This window comes from Leuciscus leuciscus, assembly GCF_965113295.1.
Source record: "Leuciscus leuciscus genome assembly, chromosome: 4".
Classification (NCBI taxonomy): domain Eukaryota; kingdom Metazoa; phylum Chordata; class Actinopteri; order Cypriniformes; family Leuciscidae; genus Leuciscus; species Leuciscus leuciscus.
Window position 1 is genome coordinate 15,232,767 of NC_138728.1, and position 11,122 is coordinate 15,243,888.

Here is an 11,122-nt window from a genome sequence, read left to right on the forward strand (position 1 = left end):
GAGCTCTACAGTAGGCCACTAAACAGTCCCTGAGTCTATCTGAAGATGCTGGGATTCATTTAAAATCCACAGAGCTGTTTAAGGACGTCTATTTAGAAAGCTACACAAAAGAACAACTGGCCTGAGCACACAGCTACCAATTAGAGTGGCAGACTGGATTAGCCAAATAACAAATCTACAAGTGTATCTATAATCAAGCCCACATTTTAAAGGGAACTGCAGCTACAAACTGTAATGTTGCTACAATATACCAAGACTCAACATTTTATATATATTTTAAATATATTTTGTATTATTGAAATACAAAAGTAAACAAAAATATATAAAAATATGAATCAATAGTAAAAATGTAATAATAATACAATTATAAAATAAAATGTATTTAAAAAAAATTGGATTCAGCGACAATTTCCAATCCAGTTGGGATCACAAGGAATGCAAACTGAACGTCTATGGATATTACATTGCGTCTGGTTTTTGCGGCATGAAAAGTCACATCTTTAATGATGCTGCTTCTCAAAACTAACTAAAACTTCTCCAAATCCTGTGTTCTGCTTTTCTCTACCTATTCTTTAAAAGCAAAGCTTGTAATTTCAGTGCCCTTAGCATCTCCAGAATTGAAAATATGATGACTTCCGATTACTTCCCTAATGGTATCATGTGTCAGTGATTTCAATGCTTTAATTTAGTCTCTGAAAAGGGACGTAGTTACTCCATGAAGACTATAAAACCAGCCTTCAACATGGGAATTCTTCAACACCATCCTTGCCAAATTTTAAATTTCCCACAATCTATTATTTTAATGAGGTTGAGTATAAATGGCTCTATGGGTCGCTACCATGACCTGTAAACCCATAAACACAGGAGGCCCAAAGCCTGACCTCTGACCCTGACTTAGATCTGGTCTCCTACTCATGTGTAAGGCCTCCCTAAACTGCCATAAGCAACATAAATGCAGAGAAACCGGTCAATATCCACTGTGATTAAGGGGTCCTTGGAATCCTTTAAGCTAGGCTTTGTGTTGCAGGTTCCAGCTGAGTGTTTCCCATGTCCCTGAAGACAAGTGCCCAGATGAAACCCATCAGGCGATCATACTATCTTTTTTTCTCTGCAGTGGGTTCCTTTGAGCAAAATCTCTTCACTACAGTGCCATAAATAAAACAAACTCTTGAAGCTTTTGCAGGGTTTTCAGCAGGAGTCACTTCTCTCAGTAAGTGGTAACACACAAACGTAATGTGTATTTTGATGTCTGTTTAAACATGTTTAAACTTGCAACATTTTGTAGAAAAATCTGCAGCAGAAGACAATGACTTACGGACTTCAAAGGAACCATTCACACAGAATGCATTTAAAAACACAAGACTGAGGTCACGGAGCAGAAAAAAAAGCAGCTCTTGAGGTGCGTTTTTTTTTAAAGTTGAACATCTTTTAACCCGTGCGCCGCATGTCATGCACGAGACAAAAGACGTGAGGCGTGAGCTCAGCGGTCAAACATGTCCGTCTAGAAGGTTTACATAGAAAAACAATGGAAAAGCAGTGCAGTGTAATGCAAAAACACGTTCTGTGTGAACGATGTTTAGGAAAACTTTAAGCACAAATCCTAAAAGATATTTATACTATTAGTGAACCGATTAATCGCCAAATATTTAGTCACCAATTGTCATATTACAACTACTAATCTACCCATTTCTGATTTAAATTTTGAGTTTCATTGGGTCAACATTTGGTGAAGAGTTAATTTTATCGTATTATTATATCTGCATTATATCAGTCACTTTTGATATGAGTATTGGCATCGGTTATTGAAAAAACAATGTTTTAACCCCTAGTTTTTACTTCATGTGGATTCGTTTGGTTATAAAATAGGGATGCACAATATCAGTATCATATTGTTTATCGGATAATATTCAAGATTTTTTTATCGACATTGGTCAATATTGGATATATTGGTAAAAATATATCCAATACCAAATACCAAACATGGGAAATACCAATATTTTTCCATTAAATTATGTCATCAAACACTCCAAGTTAATTGTCAAAAACACCAATAATTTAATACCATAGTTAAATTCCATTTTTCATACCGTAGTTTTGGAATATTGTGATGCTTAAAATTTAAATGATTGATTTTAGTTTGCGTTTGATCATTATTATTATTTTTAAGACAAAATAATAAAAAATTATAATATCTGCCATAACATAAAAATAACTATTGGCATTTAGAACCAGTCAGTAAAAATGACCACAATTATCCGCCACACAGTGAAACAACCCCATGCAGAATTGAACCCCAGTTGTGGTGGATAAGACTACAGGTGAGAGATACGCCAGACTTGAGAAACGCTGAGAACCAGAGGTGCTGCTGTTACAGTCAGGATGGAGCCAATAACCAGCCAGCAAAGTTATTAGCACCTCAGCTAGCAGCTGACTACAGACACGCTATCAAAGCTCTGGCATATTTAGCATAGCAACTCATAGCCTGCAGAAAATCTGTGTCAAAGCAACACAGTCTAGTGGTAATGACAACATAAACTGGTCTCTTGTCTGTAATTAACACAAACCACAGCAGGGATGAAAACAAACACTGTATTTGTTGTCTTTTTCAAACTGAAATTTTGATGAAACCATGCAATCATCTCTAGGAACAAACACAAGGGTCATTACATCAGAGACAGACTGAAATAAAAGGTACAATGACGTAGAATCTATCAAAGGGTGAACTTTGAGCAGTCTGGCTCACTGTTTGCTATTAATTGTTTTTCAGCCAGTTCAAAAGAAATCTAATGGTGCCAAATTATCTATCAGAACTTAGACCTCCTAATACACAAAAGACTCATTATGAGCAATGATTATGAATGACAAAACACTGATGATGATGATGATGGAGCCCATGTAAGGGCTTAAAATTCTAGCATGCTAAACCTTTTGATCTGAGCTACAGCGACAATAAAAACAGCTTGAAAAGTGTCCTCAGGACCCATGTAACAGATAGAAAAGGCTTTTGTTTTGGCAAATTAGGGAGTTTTTACTGGCCCTGTCAAAATCCATGTTGAATCCCAACATGTTATTTGCAAGTCAAGCAACTCACCTAGGTAACAGGCTGTCAAAGAGAATGAGTGAAAACAAACACGGAGTAGCAATCATGGTTTCACAATCAGGCGTTTGCTTCTGATGCGACAAATCGGTGGGGGCTCTGCTGAGAAAGCATCTAAAATGACTTACCAAAGTGAACATTTGTTCTTTTTCTCACATCCTCTCAACCAGTGCGGTCTCAAATTCTGTTCACAGAAACAGAAAATGAAAATTCTGTCACCATTTACTCACCCTCATCTCATTCCAAAACCCTTTTTTTTTTCCTTCCGCCGACAAAAAAAAAAAGTTGAGATCTTATGCATGATGTTCATGCTGCTCTTTTCCATACATTAAAAGTGCATGGTGACCCGGGGATCCGTGCACTATATTCCTAGTCTTCTGAAGCCATTTGAAAGCTTAGGAATGAACAGGCTGAAATTTAAATAGTTATTCACTGAAAATGTTGCCCTTTGTCGTAGCTCTCAAATCTCATTTATGCAATTTGCATTTGCGCAAAATTGGATATTCGTATATTTAATAAAAACTAATAACATTTCTCATCATTGGCATCAAACGTGGTACGATGTTACTTTTTCCTCATTTTTTGAGAGGCCATTTTGTCATTTTTGGTCACCATTCACTTTCATTGTATGGAAAAGAGCAGCGTGAACATCCTGCAACACATGTCCTTTTGTGTTTCAAAGAAGAAAGAAAGCCATATGGGTTTGGGTGGCTAAATGAAAACTCAAACCTGCAAACTATTGTTTAAAACGTAAACACAAAAAGATCTGCACTAGCATTGCTGTCAAAGCAGTTTTCCCCCCCACTTCTGATGTGGTTACACTAAACTACAAGGCAACTGATGCCCAGAACAATTACGAACACTGGCTCAAAGGGCAGGGGTGTCAAACATCCCCTGTCAAAACATTGTCACTAAGACTAAGGCAATAACACAATTTCTATTGCTAGAACCAGTAAGCCGCTTAGAGACTGGAAAACAACGAGTCGGGAGGCAGATTATGGAAGGAAAAGGAACAACGGGAGACGAGATCAATGAGAACTCAGCCCAACCTCTAGTGTCAAATGTCAACACATGGCAGGGCATCTGACGTCTGACTGACTACAGCATATAGACCCCAGGGATGGATTTACACACACATAATAGTCTGAAGACAAATGAGCAATCCGCTTCATGAACTTGTTGCTCAAACTATTTCATTGTACATTTCTAAATCAGATCTCAGCCTATAACAGATGGTGTCATCATAACGGATGGGTGAGAGATCTAATATTTCAAATAAATCCGCAAAATAAGAATAAACTAACATTTAGAACATTTGTAGGCTTTTTTATTCATTCATATTTATTTATTTAGGCTGTTATTTATTGACCTGGTGACACAAGACATTTCTGAAATATAAACTTCAATACTACAAATGTCACCAGAGCTGGTAATCAGTTCTGAGTTTTTTCAAACTGTACACTTTAACGCTCTAAAACAATCCTTTTCACTAACAAGGGAAAAAAGCAACAACAAAAAAAGCAATATTGCCTGAAATCCAGCGCTCATCATAAAAAGCCTTTAAAAGTAACATACACTACTGTTCAAGTTTGAGGTTTCAATGTTTTATAAGAAGTCTCTTACTTACACTACTGCATTTATTTGATCAAAAATACAGTAAACTAAAAATGGTAATACTGTGAAATATTATTAAAATTGAAAATAACTTGTAATTTGAAAAATGTAAAATGTAATTTATTCCTGTGATTTTTCACCAGCCATTACTCCATGGATGATCATCTAGAAATTATTCTAATGCTAAAGAAACAATTATTATTAAACAATTATTATCAATGCTGAAAACAGTTGTGGTGCTTAATATTTTTGTGAAAGTCGTGATAAGTTTCAATTCATCAAAGATTCCTGAAAAATGTATGTTCAAATAACAGCATTTGAAATAGAAATCTTTTGTAATATCATGTATGAAGAGTTCAGATGCAAAAGCCTCTAAGTGCCATCTGAAATTTTCTTCTAGAATGATCATTTTTATCAAGCTCGTATTTTTAAATTCAGTAATTTCACTTAATGCCATTTAAGTGAAATTACTGAATTTAAAAATACGAGCTTGATAAAAATGATCATTTTTTTGATCATGGGCTTTTGCATCTGAACTCTTCTCATATATATATATATATATATATATACACATACATACACATATATACATACATATACATATATACACATATATATATATACATATATATATATATATATAGACCTACAACTTTTGAATGGCAGTGCACATAAAAAAAACAATAACAAATATCTGAATTTCAATTTGATCATAAACTTCATTGTAATGTCTATTTCTGAATCATAGACTCAGAAAAGGTCCCAATCTCTCACAGTCACAAATCGCTGACACAGTCATCAGTCATGGCTTACACGCCTAAATGAGGACAATGATGTGTGGGAATAGATTGTGGAATTGCTTTGGGATTAGCGTTAGAAAACGTGAGCGTCAAGCTGAGCTAGAGCTACACCACATTAGCTCAGTAACCCTTGGAAACTGCTTGAGAGCCAGTTCTGTTTTCTACACTGAGAGTCAGCTGATACTGAACTACTAAATTTTTTGTAATTTTTTTACAAATATCTGAACCAAACCAAATGCATAGATTAGCTATCTTTAAACTCACTCTGTCTCGCACAATAATCACATGACTTAAAAGGAGGAAGGAAGGCATGACAGGGCCACCAGGTTTCATGAGGCCCTTTGGCCTAAAGAGGAAGTGGTCCAATTCGCTGAGGGACGCCAACAGCCTTCTTTTCCCCGCACTGTCATGCTCTTCCTCTCCAGAGCATCTCCTTTCCTTTCTGCTCAGTTGGTTCCTCTAAAAGTCGCAAACGGTTACCGACAACTGGCAGTTAATGTTTTGTCATCTCATTACCCACTGGCTTCAAAATGCTTTCCTAGTCAAATGTCAAAGCTTTGGTGGGAAACCACACAGCTTACTGACATCGTAGCTATTCGCAATACTCAATATTCAATATCGGGGACTCAAAAGGTAAAGTTTAAGAATCTGAAATTGACAAAAAACAAAATCAACCATTAATCTGAACATGTAGGGGTTACGGACCCCTAAATACAGTGACACCTGACAAATATCGAGCGTAATTCAGGCTAGCAGGCTGGTTATTCTGACACAGCCCTCCAGAGGAATCAGCCCCGACAGCTGTATTAGAACTGCCATTTACAAAGTCAGAGATATTTGCTTCCCTGACAGACCCCATGTTTGTTTGCATACGGTTTGACTCCCACAAGAAACGCTGCTGGGAAGTTCTGATACAGCTCAAAGCAAGAACCACACTGTCAACCGCAACAATCGAGACTATAATTATACAAAAAAACCAAGAACTACTACACGAAAGCGATACACCTGAAATCGACACATCAAAGCTGACGTGGCATTATCTAAAGAAGTTTCTTCCAGGACTGAACCCAGGTTTTTTAAGGGTGTTCAAACAGTGGGCGGCCTTCTTTGAAAGGAAGTCCATCTCTTCATTTTGTTATTTTCAACAGAGCCAACAGACCGGCATTCCTATGTGCCCAAGAGGACACACTATCACGGGGATTTCCTTCCTCTCGCTCTAGGAGGGACAGGATTGGGGTCAGACCCCAGTAGGGTTAGGTCGTCGCGACCCAGCACTCCAAAAAAGATCCGTGCTAAGAATTGGTATTGTAACAAGCTTGACATCTCAATTTGAGAATTCTGACATGTACAAATTATGTTCACATGTATAAATTACAGAGAATTAGTTTTAAACTTAAACATCTACTTATAGGCTATTAAGATGACATAAGTAGGAATGACAAAAATGAAGCAAAAACAAATCTATGACTGCATTAACTCATACACTCACACAAAGTTAGTGAAATGACAACACAGTTTTGAGACAGGAAATGTAAGGGTGCCATGATACACTTATCGGCAGAGCAGTGACAGATATATTGCTGTCTACTTTTCCATGATTGGGAATGACAAGTGTTTGCTCAAAAACAGGAAATGATATATACTTGGTTAGCAGTTGCACAATGTGTCACATATATTCCAAGAACCCTAAATAGAGCCATTTTACACTGAAAAGGCGGCACAAAGGCTGCATTTATACCACAAAAAGGTGCATTTACAGAAATTACACAAGGTGGCATAAATGCATTTACACAAAAATGCAAATGAAAAAAAATAAAGGGAAATGCGAACATTTTGGAGAAATGATCTAGGATATTTTACGGGCAAAAAAAAGGTCCATTGTCAACCAAGCAGCTTTCTGTTGGTTAGTGCGGCAAATTCGAGTTGCCTGAAAATGAGGTGGCATCTAGGTAGGGAAATATGCATAGGAAACCCTCATGTGAAAATCCTAATCACACGGATTCCTTTTGAAATTACATAAATTTGCCCACTAAAATTCACTGAAGAATAGTAAATGGCTGCACGTTAAAGGGTTAGTTCACCAAAAAAAGAAAATTAATTATTCACCCTCATGTCGTTCCAAACTCTTAAGACTTTCGTTCATCTTCGGAACAGAAATTAAGATCTTTTTGATGAAATCTGAGAGACTTCTGTCCCTCCATTGACAGCTATGCAACTACCACTTTGATGCTTCAAAAAGTTCATAAAGAGATCGTAAAACTATTCCATATGAATTGAGCGGTTAAGTCCAAATTTTCTGAAGAGACTCGATCGCTTGATACGATGAACAGATTTAATTTAGGGTTTTATTCACATTTAAATTTTGATCAGTGAACATAAACCGTAGCTCAACCAAACTTGACGTGCAAGAACAAACCTCTTGCGGAAACTCAAACGAGCTACGTAACATATGAGAATGAACCTCATTGGTTCTTAATGAAGCTCAAACGAGAATGAACCTCATTGGTTCTTGCTGAAGCTCAAACGTGCTGCATAACACGAGAATGAACCTCATTGGTTCATGCAGAAGCTCAAATGTGCTGCGTAACATACGAGAATGAACCTCATTGGTTCTTGCAGAAGCTCAAACGTGCTGCGTAACATATGAGAATGAACCTCATTGGTTCATGCAGAAGCTCAAACGTGCTGCGTAACATACGAGAATGAACCTCATTGGTTCTTGCATGTCAAGCGAACATGCTTGAGTTTCCGTTTACCACAACTGATGTGTAAATTGATGAATGTTTATGTGAATAAAACCCTAAATTCAATCTGTTCATTGTATCAAGTGATCGAGTCTCTTCAGAAAATTCAGACTAAACCACTCAATTTAAATGGATTATTTTGACGATTTCTTTATGAACTTTATGAAGCGTAAAAGTGTTAGTTGCGTAGCTGTCAATGGAGGGATAGAAAGCTCTCGGATTTCATCAAAAACATCTTCATTTGTGTTCCGAAGATAAGCTAAAGTCTTACGGGTTTCAAATTACACGAGGGTGAGTAATTCATGACAGAAGTTTCATTATTAGGTGAACCATCCCTTTAATGCTGCACTGATGCTGCATTTCATTACACAGAAGCAAAGCAGCAACAGATACAGATTTGATTTGAGGTGGAAGCTAGCATATTTTAGTTATTTATTTATTTGACATGGCATTTTTATACATGCTTCAGAGCAGACACAAAGCCACCTCGGAGCAGCCTGTGTAAAGACACGTTTGGAGAAAGGCTGTTATAATTTCACAAGAGCCCCGTCATTAAAGATCAAGCCATTAAAAATGCATGGAGAAGCAACAGGATCTTCTTTAACAACCTCTTTCAGCGACTTCAGTCTCATATCTCTTCTTAAAGGACAATATTCAAAATGTCACATCCAACTAGGAGTCTATAAGGGGCCCAGTGATGTTTTCTGGTCTACGAGGTGGAATGCAATATGGGTGTTTTTTAATAATTCTTTTCGTGACCCTGAAAAGCACGAGTGCAAAGTATTCCTCCGTGATCTGACAGTCAGTCCAACGTGAAAGAAAACCGAGTCTCATTTTCTCCAATTCTTCTTGAATGAACTAGCCATCTCCCTCGACTGAGGAACAGAACAGAACTAGGCGGGGCCGGTAATCAGTCAAATCTAGAAGGAAAGACTGCACTAGAAGCGCTAAATGTGCCTTTTATCACAATGCCGGACACTCCTTACTCATCTATTTACGTAAACCATGTCGAAAAATGTTGCTTTGTCGGTTTGAATCTGATAATCAGTTCTTCGTTAAACTACTCATTCGTACAACTTTTCCATTTCCGCTATAACTTCCACCCTGCCGTGGGCATGAAACAACAAAAAACGCCATTCTTCAGGGCGACACAACGCCGCTAACCTCGCGCGCTTCAACACAAACTTCCCAGCGATTTTTCTCGCCCTAAAGCGGAGTCTGGTAAATCTAAGGAGTTGAATTGTTTCACTCCAGCTCCGCCATATTCTAGACATCTGAGCTGCTCTTCCGCAAACCCTTTGCCGGTCTGCTTTGCAACATTGGAACATTCCGCCGTTCAGCCGCTACAATGTATCAATCAAACCGTGACATCATAATCCCCTCACAGTTCCCGCGCAATACACGCGCCGTTGCGACTGTAATGCCATAGAATATCGCGCAAATGCGATACTTACAGCAATCCGCTCCAGCTCCAGCCAGTCAGTCCGTCTGCGCCTGTGCCTGTGAAAGAGCTGCTCGCCTCTGGGAGGGTGGGTGAGGTTTAGAGTCGAGCATGACGTTACAGCCTCGGTTTCAGCACCATAGGCTCCCTAGCTCTGCCTACAATTGAGCGTAACGGGAAACGGAGAACGAGCGCTGCTAAATGTGGCACATGGAAATGACAGTGCTGATAGGCATGTACAGTAGCTACTTACAGTACAAGATAGGGCAATAATTCTGAAGTACTGTGGCGTAGTATGGTATGCGATTGTATCCGATGGTGATACCATGCTACCTATAGCATATACCATGTTATTTCAAGGTATTTCAAAAAATACTATGGTATATGTCCAGAAAACACTGCCTTACAATGATATACCATATCCCAAAAAGAATGGTGGTGCCAATGTACTTTGCTGTTTAAAAAAACACACAATTTTAACATTACTGACAGACTTCATATAGAATAAAATAATGTTATCTATCTATCTATCTATCTATCTATCTATCTATCTATCTATCTATCTATCTATCTATCTATCTATCTATCTATCTACATATATACACATGAAGCAAGAATAACTATAAACATCTTTTATTAAAGAAAAAGTGCTATGTCCTGACAGGGTGAAACTTAAAAATATTTAATTCATTTCAGCGAATGTTATATTTCGTAGTATTTTTTATAAAACATTTGACTGAATTCTTGTATCTGACATGGTTGTCCCGTATTGAGTGACAAAGAAACAATTTTGTGAAAAAGATCATTGGAAAATTCAAGAGATTACACCCAATATAGATCTTTTTGGTACTTTTCCGTTAGTGTTTCTACATGTTTATGCGATAGTTAAGTAATTATTTGATGGTTATGATATCCAAAAACAACCCAAATCACAGTGAATTGAGACAAGACACGTTTAAACATCTTCCATGGTGCATGCTATATTTCAATGGCATCATTCTAGTCCCAGTATGGCATGAATGGTCTCCTATTCTCCCCGAGCAGCAACTCTCATCCGTCAGAGGCTGACTCTGCCACTCTGGGGGGAAAAAATCCTCAGCGCCAGTCAAATGGCTCATTGAGAGCCACTAGGAGAAGCCAGGAATGCCAAGTATGCTCTCTGGCATCAGGAATGCAGGCCCACTCCCTGCTGTGGACTACATCCCCTCCCCTCTGCCAGCAGTCATGTGGCCCTAAGCTATACATGAGGGCTGAGATGAGTTCCATCGGTGGGGTCCTTAGATGCGGATCAGTGACCAGTGTGCTGGTCTCACTAAACAAGGAAACTGAGAGACAAGACAACATTAGTATGTCGCCACTATAGCATTTGGATGACTGGGTGAAAGGGAGAGCATCATATGAGACTGAACCACTGAACTAAATGGAG

The 11,122-nt window shown here is 38.1% G+C and overlaps 1 protein-coding gene and 1 long non-coding RNA gene across 6 annotated transcripts in view; both read right to left on the reverse strand.

Moving 5' to 3' along the window:
- LOC309497596 overlaps positions 1-9,703 on the reverse strand; it is a 57,419-nt gene extending 47,716 nt beyond the window's left edge. Inside the window, exons 1-3 of one of the 4 annotated variants that reach the window (XR_014205618.1) lie at positions 8,167-9,703; positions 8,010-8,060; positions 5,336-7,972 (exon numbers count right to left, since the gene is read on the reverse strand). This is a non-coding gene — a long non-coding RNA (uncharacterized lncRNA). Of the gene's footprint in view, positions 1-5,335 lie in introns of all 4 variants that reach the window. The other 3 variants (XR_014205617.1, XR_014205619.1, XR_014205620.1) reach the window with 3 other exon arrangements.
- The window catches only part of rap1b (RAP1B, member of RAS oncogene family), a 56,147-nt gene extending 46,285 nt beyond the window's left edge, over positions 1-9,862 (reverse strand). The window contains exon 1 of one of the 2 annotated variants that reach the window (XM_082167869.1): positions 9,710-9,862. The gene's annotated coding sequence lies outside the window, so the exon portion shown is untranslated. Of the gene's footprint in view, positions 1-4,254; positions 4,266-9,709 lie in introns of those variants that run through there. The other variant, XM_082167870.1, reaches the window with a different exon arrangement.
- Between the last annotated feature and the right edge of the window lie 1,260 nt (positions 9,863-11,122).